The 14,412-nt window shown below is 40.7% G+C and overlaps 1 long non-coding RNA gene across 1 annotated transcript in view; it reads left to right on the top strand.

Annotated features, from left to right (window-relative positions):
- LOC127017793 (uncharacterized) overlaps window positions 1-14,412 on the top strand; it is a 113,175-nt gene that overhangs the window by 75,683 nt on the left and 23,080 nt on the right. Inside the window, exon 3 of the long non-coding RNA XR_007766649.1 lies at window positions 10,310-10,370. This is a non-coding gene — a long non-coding RNA (uncharacterized LOC127017793). The remainder of the gene's footprint in view (window positions 1-10,309; window positions 10,371-14,412) is intronic.

Below are 14,412 nucleotides of genomic sequence, written 5' to 3'. Positions count from 1 at the left end.
ATCATCCTCCTCCTGGGTACTTGAGCGGTGCTGTTGCATGCTTTTCTGTAGTTACTGTTTTTCCCATTAAGTGCCAAGTTCCTTTTAATTTCCTTTCCTTTACTGTTTGGGAGGATTGGGAAGGTGCGCTATCAAAGTGCTTTGGCTTCTTTATTTTTGGTTGACAAAAGCTACAGAAGCATAGTTATGTTATTTTTACTGCTGGCTAAATAATATTTCTCACTCTCTTTTCTTGTCCACCATTGCTTGTATTTGACCTATTGGTTTTTGTTTCAGCCTAGAAATGAATGTGCTTTTTAACTCTTGCACCTTTTGTAAGGTAGATAGTTTTGGAGTTACTAAGCTTAAGTTATTCCCTGCGACAATCGGGAGTGGTTTAAGGTGTTATGCAGTATGAGAAAAGGTCTTACTTTGAAGACTTTCAATATGAAGTTGAAAAGGAGGCAGCAAAGATTAAAGGGAAGCTTTTCTACTTTCTGTTGGTGTTTTTCCCTATCTGCAGTCAGGAAAAGCTGTTCAGTACTGTTGGGATTAAACACAGAGAAGAACTCACAATAAAATTTTATATTCCTCTGGAAAGAAATGATTTTTCAGAAGGTTTGAAGTCAATTTGGAGAGCTAAAACAACCCTTCACATTATGGTGGCCTGTCTGTGCTGGTCATACCCCTAGCCTTCTCTGAGGAGCTCCAGCAAAGCCAGCCAAAGTGATCCTAAGTATCTAGAAATAACCTTTGTGCAGCCCTTCCCACAGCTGGGAAACTGGTAGCATTCATTTATTCCTCTGCTCATAACTATCTGTGTGTGCAAAAGGGAGATACTTGCTCTTCCTTCCTGAAACTTTCTCTGTAGAAGTTGCAGTGCTCTCAGGATACGATGACTGTATTAATGAATTCATCAGTCACAATAATCTGATTAAATTGATGGGGGAGAGGGAGCCAGCAGATGAAACAAACAGATTATTTTAAGATATATGAGATACCCAGTTAGTGACTAACTCAGCATTTAAATGGAAGTGTCGCACAAGAGATTTACTGGTAACCAACATAATAAATTATACTTTATGGTTTTTCATCTAAGAGAAGGGCTCTTGTACTGTTACAGGGACCTGTAAATAAAACAGTGGCAAAGTATTACAGGTAAGAAAAATGAGGTATATGTTACTTTATATTTTTTTAATATGCACGCATATGTGCATTTTGCTTAGCAATGGACTAGGATATGGACAGTACTATGGAGAGATTAGCATGGACTTTAAGCCTTGTACAGGCACTTTGGCCAGGACCTGGTGAATATGTTTTCAGGCATATAGGAAACTGAGACCTGAGTAGGAGGGGAGTTGCTTTGTGTCACTGAGGTTTCGGGGGCAATCCCCTAGAGTACAGAGATAATGGAAGGGAAGCTTTCTGTCAGGGAGCATATGTTTTTGTGACGATTACACTGTGTATAGATTAGGACTTTTGGGAGAGAGGGAATGGGATGATGTGCTTGCAACATAGGACCATCTGCCAGTACCTTGGCATAGTCATTTCATTAATGAGAAGCTTATTAGCTTGAGTCCAGCTGAGATAGACAAGAAAGGCAGCAAAAGGGTCAGAAAACTGTCATCCAGCCGCCATTCAAACAGGGAAGAGATGGCTCTGATAACCTGTAAAATCCGATTTTGTTAAAAGAACTATTCTTGTTCTGCTTGGTAAGAAGATATCAGTCTTCTTGTTGCTGAAAAAATGTTTTCCTTAATTTTGTGATGCAGTGTGGGATGCCCTTTCGTAGGGAAAATATATAACTGAGGGTGAGCTGGAATTGACAAGAAGATTGGAAGACAGGAAAAAAGGAAGGAACAGTGATTTTTAGTGTGAAATTGTTTTTGCATCAAATGACTGCCTTTTCCCTTTGGTAAACACTTGAAGGTGCCCTGTATTGAACGTTGGATATTTAGTATTTGCAGTGACAAAGGATGACACCTGGAAGACACAACTTTGAGAGTGCCATGGTCCCAACCCTGGCTATGCCAGCAAGCTCAGAGAGCGCACAGTCTGGCCTGTGCTCTATGTGAGGCAAAAAATCAGGAGGGTGCTCTGGGTGGGCAGAAAATAGTGCTCCAGAGGCAAAAAGGCAGTGGTTAGGAGCCTGTGAACTCCGTTCCTGCGACCTCACATTCCTGATTCTGCTGCTGACATGGGAAGTGTCCGAGCTTGTGCTCTGTTCCTCAGTTTTGCTGTCCTGTAAATCAGAAAAATTATACTTAGCCTGTTTTAGGTAGAACTTTGCTATTATTCTGTTGACACAAGACTTAAATACTATTGTATTTAAACAGCTCTGTTTTTCTTTTGACAGTTGTCAGACTTGAGTCTGGGTGAGGGTGAGGTGGCAGAGCCTTTGCCTGGAGAAAATGGTGGTTAGAAGTACAAAGTGGTTTGAGTGTTGGTATTTGGGAAATTATTTCCCTTTTGTATGGTTTTATACTGTTCAGGTTGGACTGGTACTTAAGCTGAAGGGAATAATAAGAAAAGAGTGTTTCCCATGAAAAGCCCTATAATCTGCAACTGCTTAGATCCACGGGACCGTGGATGTGTTCAGGACATGGTGCAAGGGTTATGCAGTTCATCAGCAAGATGGGTCTGGTAAATAAGGCTGGACAAGGGCAATTTCTGTTTGCACTGCTAGGATAAAAAAGGCAGTTTACCCTGACGTTTTTGCTGACTTATGAGGTAACTCAGATGGGGCATTGTCTCCGACTTTGTCTATTGTAAATCTGTTGAAACAAAAGGAACATGCATTTTCAAAAAATTAGTAGAAAAATATAGCTTAGGAGTGTCAAAACACCTAAGCAGAGTGAGCCTTAACTGAAAGGGGTTTGGTTAGTCACCCACTTTGCACATTTTCTTTTTGTATTGAGGAGGGGAGAAGATTAGTGAGATGAAAATCTATGTTATTACAGAGATAAGAATGAGTTACGGTTGGGTCCCAAAGGAGAAAGAATTTTTTTAGTATTATTAAAAAAACCCAACCCTTTGCTGTGATTCATGTGTAATGCTTAGACAGTTCCATGCCAAAAACATAATACTGTACTGCATGGTGTTTATATACGTAAATGTATGTACAAATACTGGCACAACATAAATTTAAATCTTGACCCTGTGCTTGTTGAATTCAGTAGAAATACTTCTGATGGTTGTGACAAGCATTAGATCAGATTCTCACACTGACAGGTAAATGTGGTCTAAAACTCAAATTAAACTTCTGTTTTTGCATAATTTTTTTCTACCTGCCTTAAAATGGAGCAGAGTTGATTGAAAGTCTTAAAACAAATCTGTCCTGCACACCAGACCCTGCTGTGTTTCATCTACTGAAACACTGTTTGATGGTATCCTACAGTGATAGTATTCAATTGCCATGTCGCATGCTTTTTAAACTGACAGTTCATGTATTTTCTCTCTCAAGTAGTGGAAGAATATTGTTGGTCCCACAAGGGCATGGTAGGTCAGGGTTTTGGCTCAGTCTACAAGTCTAAAAGGCTTTGCACTTAGTGAAGCCATAAAGAAACCTCCAGCTGGCTGGATGCCTCTCTTAAAAACACAAGTGTGGCCTTATTCCGAAATGATGCTTAGATGAAGTTGTGTATGCCTCAATCTCTTGGGATGAGAGAGGAGTGGGAGGGGGGCCTTCCCTGATGTTCCAGTGAAGCCAGGAAAGTCAGATGTTTGCATGAAAACACAGGGAATTTAATCACTGATTGACTCAGAATCACTGTGAAAGGGTAGAGTAAGACGGGGGAAGAGAAAGAAGGAAGGCAGAAGAGAGCTTTTAACTTGAGGTATGAAAAGAAATTAAGAAGAGAAGTAGAAATTTTCATTTCATTGCAAGCACGAAAACTCCCTTAGCTGTTTATGTGAACTATGAAATTGTGGAGCTCTGTGCAGTGTTTTCCTTCCAGCAGCAGAGCACAGAGCTGAGTGCCTGCATTGGGACTGTTATGTACAGCTTTGCTTTAGTGCCTTTCTGGGTCAATGACTCTCAAACAATGCCGCACAGAGCTGCTTTAGTTGCGCTTCCATGAGTCAATCTGTAAGTACTGACACTTCTCCCTGATTGTAACCCAGTGTCCTAGAGAATCTGCAGGCTTTTTTGACTACTAATCTCAAAGCATTTATGGTGTTCGTTGAACTCAGGTTGGTTGATCATGTGTACCTTTTTTTAGATGCTATTCTTCCTGACAATTCAACCGCAGTCAGATTGTTGACTTCAAAAGACCAAGTGAAAGGATGTGGCCAAGTCCTTGCACCTGTAGCATTGAAAGAATTGATACTCCTCTCCTCACATTGTTCTGGCACTACTCTCTCAGTAGCCACAATCTGTAGCGTTGTCTCATGGAAAATAAGGAGAAAGAGAATTACTGGTTCATGCAAAGATTTTTTTCCAGGCATAATGAACAATAGGATCAAGCAGCTGCATCATTTATGTTCTTTTAAAATGGATTTGTGTACCAGGTTGTTTTACCTCTGCATCCCAGAAAATATAAAGGAAGAGGGATGGTAAGCAGAGTTAAAATAGTGCATTTAAATATTCTTCCAAACAAGCTCATATGGTAGTTGAGACTTCTGTGGATGGATCAGGTATCCACTTCCATTTGTGGGAAGGTTTGGTGACGATTTGAGCATTTATATAGCCAACCTCGGTGGCGATTGGGAGCCCCCAGAGAGGAGGGAACAGTCTGTTCAACATTTGTGCGTTCCTCACCAGCTGACTGCACCTGCAGCCTTCGCCATCAGCAGCTGGGTATAGAGGCATTTTGGAAAGCAGCAGCAGTGAGGAGCAGAGCTTGAGAAAACTGTGTCGAAAGAGAAAGAAAGCTATCGTACCTCAAAGTGTGGGAAAGATCCTGAAGATACGTATCTGTTTCTGAGCATTGGCTAAGCTGAATTTGGGGCTGAACATTGGCTAAGCATGTAAAAGGTAATTGAGTATGAAGTTTTGATTTCTTCTTTCCCTTCATCCCCCTGAAAGCATGAATTATTTTTACCTGTTTTCTCTGTTTCGATGTATGCAAATTTCCTTCCTCTCACCTACTGGAAAAGGCAAAATGCACCTAATTAAACAGATGCAGATACAGCCAATCTGCTAACAAGTCTTGTCCTTTCATAATTTGGCTTCAAGATATCATATTTATTCTTCCAGATTTGGATTTCATTCAGCTTTGTGCATTTGCATCCAGGAAGAAGCCCTATATCTGTAATTTTTATTTGGTTTATTGGATGGAGTATCTCTTCTAATTATGTATTTTTCTGTACAGGCAGCCGGGCTATAGCCACTTATTGGGCATCTTGGAAGTTACTACTATGAACCTCAAAGCGCATGCAAGGAAAGCTGTTTAAATAGCACATTAGAACTGAATTATGGGCAAAACTCCATTTTCTTTATTGCAGTGTGTCTTTACAGTCATATCAGACGTGTTTTATACCTTTTATTTGGGTATAGATTATTGGCTTTATTGGTTTTTCCGCTTTATAAAAAATGAACAATGTTAATTTTAGTTTTAATTAGTTCCTTGGTGGGGGTGAATCATAACTTGGAATTGCCAATTCATAACATTGTAGGCGCATTTTGTGAGGTTAAGTGAGGAGCTGTTTATACTTTGTTTTTTCCCCCCACATCATCTTATATATTGGAGGAATCTCCTCTGCAATGTAGAGTGCACTTCGCTTCATGATAAAAGACAGAGATAAAAGTAAGCATAAGGAGCCTGAAGAGGCAACACTGTCCAGATCAGATATTAACAATGATAAATGAAAAATGTAGAGAAGGAATTACATGGACTTAAAGTCAGCAGGCTTCTGACTTAATTTGCTTTATTTAACGGAAGAATAAAATGAGAGAAATAAATGACCCTCTTCATCTTGAAATTCTCCATGGTAGCTGTCAACTTCACTGTAAATTGGGGGTCACCGTTTAGGCGCAAAGCCTTTACATAGCTTTCTGTTGACATTAAGTTCATTCCTGTGGGATTTGGGCTCCTAGGTGTTTTCAGGCTGTCTGTCTGGAAACCTAACACATGATTGCCTTTCATTAATCTGGTTATTTGCTATTTTTTTTTAAATGCTATTTTTGTTAAGGTAACGATGGCTTTATGACTGGTATAGGGGAGATAAGGCGTTGCTTTGTCTGTGTGAGCCCTGGTTTATTAGGACCAGGGAAAGACTAGTACCAAACTAGGTGTCTTCAGTTCTTTTGAGTGCTCTTAGTTTTGAATGCTTTGGGGAGGAGTAGCCTAAACAAGCCATGAGCAGAATTGTTTAAATGATCTGAATGGGGTGAAAGGTTTAAATACAGTGCTCTGCTACTTTAACTCAGTAATTCAGAGAATGCTCAATGCTATGAACTTAATTACAGCATTGCTGTCAGAAGGCCGTGGCTCTGTGGCAGGATGGAAACTGACAGTCTTTTAAGATGTATCTGTCTAATACATAAATCATAATTTTTTCCTTACTCAAGACCACTCTTTGCTCATTGAGGAACAATCAGAAACAAAGCGGGGCGGGGAGAAGAAAGAATTGTAGCAATGGAAGTTCATCAGCTGAGAAAGCTGTTTCCTTCCTACCTGCGTGATGAGAGCAGAAAGCAAAAGAGAACAAGGAGAGATCTTTTCCTAATATTTTGGTTGTAGTCATTCCCCTTTTTTTACAAATGTCTTCTCACAAAGATGGCATGATTTTAACTGCTAGGTTGCAGCATTGGGAAGAAGGTTGTTACTGATGTCTTTTTCCCCATTGGCCTTGATTGCAACTGGTTTGCTTTTTTGCTTGTTGGGAGACATACAGCTAGCTGATAGCAGAAGAGAAAAGGACAGAGGCAAAGACAGATAACATTATGGTTTTAACAGTTCACTGCTTGCATTGGCCTTTCTGAAAATTGGACTGCTGGAGCAGTCAGGGTCATGGGCCTTTCAGAGCAGCACGGTTGCAAGCAAGCACAGTCATGCTGATGGCAGACTGGGTCTGGGCCACATGCCCTCCGTGTCATGAATAGGCTTATCGGGAGGAATCCTTTCCTTTGTTGTGTGCAAACAAGGTGATGCCACATAAGGACATGCAAGATCTGAAGTAGAGCACTGGCTGAATGATGAACCATGCTAAGCCATTTGCTTTACATTATCGAACTGATGCTTCTCCTTCCTCAGATGGCTCTGCCTTTTTCTTCTGTTGTGAAAGCTTCTCTGGTGAATTATGTTGAAGGCAACCCATCATACAAGAGGGAGGGGAGGAATTTAAGAGATCACTTCTAGAACTTTGAAAATGAGACTGCTTTCTCTTATCAGACATATGAATTCACTTAAGAGCTTCACTGGGTCTCAGAAACCATTTCCCTTCTCAACCAGTTCTGCTGGATGCACATGAATGAGCCATAAAGGAGTTATCTGTGTTAAGGTAATCTGTTTTGATGGCAAATGTCCTTGATTAACTATTTCAAGTATATTCTTGCTGTCTAGTTTCCATTTCTTTCACTTCCTTGGAGATCCTGACAGGGAATGCAGTTTTCTCCATGGTGCTTCTTTCTTTGAGCATTTGCAGTTTCTGACAGTGACTTTTTCTGACAATTGTTCCTTGGTTTCACTCTTTCCAGCATAGCTCTATGCCTTTTGTCTCCCCCTTCTCTATGTATATTTCCCCTTTTTTCCTGTTTGATTGCTGCAGTCCATCCATCCTTCCTCCGCGTACCCACTAAAAGTCACCCGTCTTTGGTCTGTCTTGTCTTTGTGCAGCTTTGAACTGTAAAGCTACACAACTCTTTCAGTGATGTTGTAAAGTATTTGTTATCCAGGAAGAAATGCAAACCTCAAGTGCCTGTGGGTTTTATTCTCTATTTTATTCTTTTACAGAAATTAACTAAAAATCTCCACCATTTACTAAGCAAGGCTTTCTACTCTCTGTTCGTGTCCCTGTAAATCTTTTCCTATTTTGACCATATCAAGCTACCTTCTATTTTCCCAATGTATGCTTTATCATTACATATTTTTACTGTGCTTCTGATTTGGGCTTTTTAAATTATTATTATTTTTAAACTAAGGACTGCCATGTTTCTTTGGTGTAATTACTACAGAGACATATAGAGTAGACTGTTGTCTACCCAGTATGACTTGGATTGTTTGCCCAGACTGAGGATAAGATCTTCATGGGAAAATAGTTCTACTTGATTGGGCTCCCGTGTGAATAGTGTTCTTCTGACTAAGTGGACCCTGTTGTATTTGATTAGTGTAAATATTAAGGTTTTTATGCTTAGACAAGCTAAGCACCCTTCTCATTTTCCTGAAAGCTGTTTTATCTCATAACGGTGAAGGGGACCACACACATGCTTTCGTATGTGTCCTGGGCGTTCCAGACAGCATCTGTTACACTCAAGTTTGGCCTTTTTTCCGAAGTAAAAAGTAAAGTGAAACTTCCAGTGTGGCTGGTGTTTAAAGAAATAAAACTGTCAGGAATGCAAATGTCATTACTTATTGAGTCTCCATACGGCACACACCCTGACTAATGGGAGCTCCTGCAGGAGCCTGCGTGGCCGGCGCACAAGCTCTTGAGGTTTCCTACTCTCCTGTTATGGCTGGTAAATTTGAAACTAAAATGAAACATGGGAAAAGATATGATGCTCCTAGAGTTAATGACATCTTTCCAAAATCGCTTAATTGTGTACTAGACAGAGGTTCATTTCCATTAGTAAATGCTTTGATGCCTAGGGATGAAAGGTGGTGTTGCCTTCTCTGTTAAGCATTTGGGAGGTGGTGTTTAGCAGCTGTTGATAATGGTGGTAATGTGCGCTTTGTGCTGAGGGCTTTCCAAACATACAAATCTGTTTGTTTCTCACGGACAACACAGGCAGATGAATATGTATGGAGGAGGGAAATGGGAAATTGTTAGGCAAGGGTTTTGCCACCTCACTTGGCTTTCTGTGGAAATGACAGCAGTGTCATTCCTTTAGTGTTGCTTTAAACCACTCCTTTAGTGTAAGGTTCTTTAAATCTTGCAATGAAATCAGATTTGGCTAATTCCAGTCATATTCTACTGATGGAAAAATCTGCCTGCTTGATAATATCGCTCTGTTCTTTGTGTTTCATCACTGGCTACTTATCAATTATTGGTTGAGTTTAAAGTCCATGTTATCCCATTCAACTGGTGTTAAATTCTGCATCCCCTCTTACTAATCTTTATCTAACCAGGAAAAAGGAAAAGAGAAAATTTTGCTCTTGTAAATTTGCAAGGAAGGCAGGGAGCTGGGGGCGCTTGGTTATATTTACAGGCAGTGCAAGTGTGGTTCTTATTTGTTTACTAATTGGCTGTAGAGATATTAAAGATTATTGGAAACACAAAGGTTAGAGTTTTTGCTGAATCAAGGTCTGTGTGAGCTGGAAAGCTACAGGAGAGTCCTTGTATATCTGAGACACAGCTGATGTGGAAGAGCTGCCTTTAGAGGCTATCCGACAGGTATAGTAAAATTAGGCTTTTAGCCCCGACCGTGTTCTAATCTGTGCCCTCCCTTGGGGTTTCGGTGACTCCGCTGAGACGCTCTCACTGGCAGCTGCCTCTGTGTACAAACACAGAAGTTTCCTAAGCTTCAGTTAGCTTCACAAAGTACTTTCATCTGTGTGATCGCTAGCCAGGTAGAGGGGTGGAGGAAGGGTGTAACTCCGTCCTTTGGTGGTTTGTTTTTGTTCGCAGTATACCTAATGGTCCTGACTCTTTTAAAGGCTTTGGCAATAGACTACACAGACTTTGTCACACCACTGAAGTTTTACTGAACTGATTTAGCTGTGGCCAAGACTAAAGAAGGTAGCATCTTATAGTTTGCTTTGTTGGCTGTTTCAAAGGCAATGATATTAATGAACAGATGTGAGAAATCCCATTAGGACTATGCTGGCATGTCCAGTTCTCTCAGCTCATGCTGCATTTGCTTGTTCTGTGAACTTTCTTTTTTCCTTGTGGTTTACCTCTAAATCCAGGTTCCTGGTTTGTTGGTTGGGTTTTTTTTTTTCCCTGCACTTGTCATTTCTCATCTCACCCTGCTCTTTCTCACTCTTGCACAACTGAGCCTGCTGCAGTGCAACCCTACATCATCGTCTAGTCGGTGCCAACAAGGCTGTTGTCATGGCCTCGTTCTGTCCTCATGCCATGGTTAGTGTAATGTAATCATTACCTTGGCTCTGGAGAGCGAAGGTGCTCCTGCTAAGTAAATGTTTACGAACACTGATGGAGGCTAACATTAGGGAAGAGAGAGAGAAGCACTGTTTAAAGTCTTGTTTCTTTTTTATTTATTTTAAAACAGAACGTTGTTCCTGAGAGAAGCAGCTGATGAGTATTTTTGCTTCACCAGACTGTGATCAGAGGTAAGTGCGGAATCTTTTGCGGTTTTATGGGCTGATGTCTCCAGATTTGGTAAGGGGAAGAGCTTACTTAAGTCCTTTTGAGTGGTCTCCTGTCAAAATAAGAGGCAAGGAATCAGAGAGGAGGAGGAGGCTAGACTTGTATGCTGCAGTATGAAGTTGCACTCCTCCTTCCTCCCCTGAGAATGATTTGCAGAAGAAACAACTCCGTGTGTCTTGTGTTCAGTTGCACAGTTGTCAGCATGAAGCGGCAGATGAGTTAATTTGGATCAGAAAGGAATTTCTGATGCAGTTCCTGAGTGAGATAGGACCGGGTGGTTGCTTGTTGCTAAATATTACTTTATTTAAATGGAGTTACTACTCCCATACCTTGTGGGCAAAATTTGGGGCAATGTTGTTCAGTATCCATTAACTCTGCCTTTGAAAAGGAATGGGAAGGATGTGGGCTAAAAAGCTTTTAAAATTTCAGATTTTGCATTTCATAGAATCTCTGACCCGTGCATAACAGCTGTAAGATCCCTTTGGGAATTACTATATTTACGTTGCTCCCAGCATACTGGAACTGCATTCATGACTTATACCCACAAGAAATATCATAAATGTGATTAAAAATAGAAATATTGGGTTGGTCTAAATTCTGTGCTGACGGAAAGGAGTCCTACTTTTTTTCCCTCAGTTCTGTATGGATGAATAGTGAGGGAAGGTAATTCTTGTGGAGTTTATTTAGGACATATGTTTGAATACTACACTCTAATGTAGCAAAAAAGCACCGGTCCTGTCGAGGTGCCTGATGCAAAACTTGCAGAGATTCAGGCTCCTGTGACATTTATGGATTTCAGGTGCTGCAATGCTTGCAAAAAGGCCAATCCTGTCTTAAGAGTGGAAGTTCCTACAGTCAGTGCGGTAGAAGAGGGTTGATATGGTCAAGTCTTGCCTCCATTGAAAGGTTGCTAGATTCTTTGCTTGGAAAGAACAGAGACGATTTGGTTTTGTGTGTGTGCTGGACAAGTCTGGTTGAAATACTTTTTCATGCCTGAAGAGTGTTCTCAGTTATATGGATATCTCAGATTGCGTTATATGGGCAGACCATCATGGCTTCAGCTGTGCAGAAAATCAGAGGACAAAAAAGGGAGGATGGAATGGCGCATTCCTTTTGCAAGTAGACTGGGTTTATAAAAAGGAAATTGTGGGAGCTAGTATGTAATGCTGAGTTCCAGTGTACAGAAACTCAGGTGGTGAGGAAAGGTGGACATGCTAAAACGAGGGCTTCAGACTCTTTGAGCCCTACACATGCTACAGCTCTCAACGTCCTCTGTCTGTCAACCAGAAGCTGAACTTTAACCCTAATTATCCTGGAAAGCCATAGACGAGTCTGATACTGTTGCCCAAATGAAAGATTTCTTCCAGGGCTGGTCTCCATGCAGCTCCTACTTTCTTTTGGTAGCCCTTTCCCAGCCCCACTCACACTGCAGCTCTGTGCCTTCTCTCAACCATAACCCTGAGTTTTCTGGAGATGTGTAAACAAGGGTCCTCAGGCATTGGTCAGATAAAAGGATTTTGGAGGGTTGGAAAAGAGGTGGGACCTATGTAGCTGGTGTGCCACCGTTTTCATGGCTCATTCTTCCAGTGTGATTCAAATAGTAAATCTTGTCTCCTGTAAACTTTTGTTGTCAATTTTGCAGGTGCAATTTGCAGAGACTAGCAAAGGAGCAAAAATAACTTGAAACACGTGATAAAGGTTTTTGTACTTGCAATACATTGTTGTGAGGAGTGGAGTGATAATAGAAGCCACAATAGAAGGCTACTTTTGCAAGCTCAAGAGTAGAAACAGAATAAATTAAACAAAATTTTGTGATGGAGTGGAATGAGTGTAATGACCACATTAGCATTCTGTCCAACTTGAATAGTTGTGTAATTCCAGAGACACTTGGTCTAATATTCATATGAGAAATTGATATTTATAATAAGTGAGAGAGTGAAAATATTAATGGAATGCTTCATATATTCTACTAATGTTGATGTATGTGTGACATCACGGCTAGAACAGCAAAGGGAGAAGAACGTTTGATTTCAGGTACAGCCACAATAAATTGCCACTGCACCTTTGATTTCATTGACACAAAAGCTAGGAAATGGGGAAAGACAGCAAAAATGTAGAAATGATAGCAGATGGAAAGGGGACCATGCAGTAGAATATATAGTCAGGTAGGCCATGCAGAACCCATTTCACTGTACATGAAAGCAGAGTTGCTGGAAACTGTTAAGTTATTGTTACTAACCCATGATTAGTTCATCCTTAGCAATACTTACTTATTGGTTAATAATGTTTTAGTGTTTCCTGCAATGAGATATCTGTGCCAATACTATCCCACAGTTAAATTACAGAAAAAATAAGAGAGCAAGCCACAAAATGCCTGCAGATTACTTTTCAAGAAACTTTTTTTTTCCTGTGAGATATCTCAGCTCTATTCAGTTGTAGCAGAAGTAGAGGGACAAATAACTCCTTTTCTCTTCCATTATATTTTATCTTTTTCTGGTTCCTAACTGTGTCTATTTTGTTCTGTCAGTTGGTTCTAATAAGAACTTGTGTACCAGGTATTTCTTTGCAGTCGCCAGTTCTTCATCTCCTTTTCTGGGGCAGGTTATAGTAACCAGTTCCTCTGAAACGTGTGGAATTGATCTAATCATATCAGTGAGGTCCTGTCATTGAAACATCTCCAGAAGTATGCTGGTTTACTTAGATGGTGTGTCTTCTTGACATCATGCCACATTTACGCAACAGAGATGAATTCTAGTGCTTGGACAGGATTTGATCTTAAACATTTTAATTAGTTTATTGGACTGAAGTTCAAGAGAACTGGCAAGTTAGTGGTGGATTTTTGCCAGTTACTATTTACATCATTTTTAAGGATTGGCTGTTGCTGAAGATGAGCCTGTTGAGTATTAAAGATGAATACAAAAATGAAATAACTGTCTCAAATTGTAGGCACTATTAAGTGTAAAGACTATGTAAGGCTAGCAACCTGCATAGCAACACCTACTAACCTCATTATCCTTTCCTCCATATAAGCTTACTTTATCCCCAAGTGGGGTTTGGAGATCTTCTGAGAAATAAGAAATGTGAGCACAGCTGAACAAAGAGAAAAAATTAATTACAAAGCAGAAGGGCGCGACTTAGGGTGCTCTGGCAGGGGCATGTTCCTCTCTTCTGGATGTATCATCTGTTTGTCAATTGAATGGCTTAACTCTGGCCTTTTTCACCCTTCTCGCCGTGCATTTTAAATGAATATAATCTTATGGTTGGGGAATGCTGTGTTCAATACATCAAGAGCTTTTTTTCTACTTTAACGTGGAAGAGGAAAAGTAACACATTACCATTAAGTTTTCTCCTATAAATGCAAACATATGTTCTTCCTTTCTTTCACCTTATTCCACAAAATTATTCATGTGCTTATATATTACAAAACTCTGTTAGTCTCTCAGATTATATTTACTGTATCTGGCATTAAAGCTGTTGATCCAAGGCCCTCACCAAACTGCCAAGGTCTATCCTAAGGCCATGCTTAAAGGCTTGGAAATCAACTTAGGTTCTGATTATGGACAGCTTGGAGGGCTTCCCAGAAAGGACCTGTTCAGTCAACAGTTACAAGAGATGAATATTGTTTCCATTGATTTTTAAATCTGTTCCTGCAACCACTATGCACCAGCCTCTTGTCAGGGCACAGCAAGGGCCGGGAGCTGAGGCAAGCCAGGAGGCAAGGGTGACCCCAGTGCAGGCAGTGCCCTCACCGATGGGGCACAGTCCCACAGGGTCTGAGCATGGCAGGCAGAGCCACATGCTAGTAACAGAGTCTATTGACAGTCCCAGGCAAAACGGAGCAATGAGGCTCCATCCAGGAGTTTAAAAGACAGGACTGGAGACAAAGCTACAGCATGGGTCCAAAGTCCACCCAGGAGACTGGGCCAAAGACAGGACTGGGTACAAGCTACAGCGTATATACAAGGGTCTTTCTAGGAGACAAGCTACCTACAGCCTGAGTCAGTC

Source organism: Gymnogyps californianus, chromosome 6, assembly GCF_018139145.2.
Source record: "Gymnogyps californianus isolate 813 chromosome 6, ASM1813914v2, whole genome shotgun sequence".
In the NCBI taxonomy this organism is placed as follows: Eukaryota; Metazoa; Chordata; class Aves; order Accipitriformes; family Cathartidae; genus Gymnogyps; species Gymnogyps californianus.
This window is presented reverse-complemented; position numbering and strand designations above follow the sequence as displayed.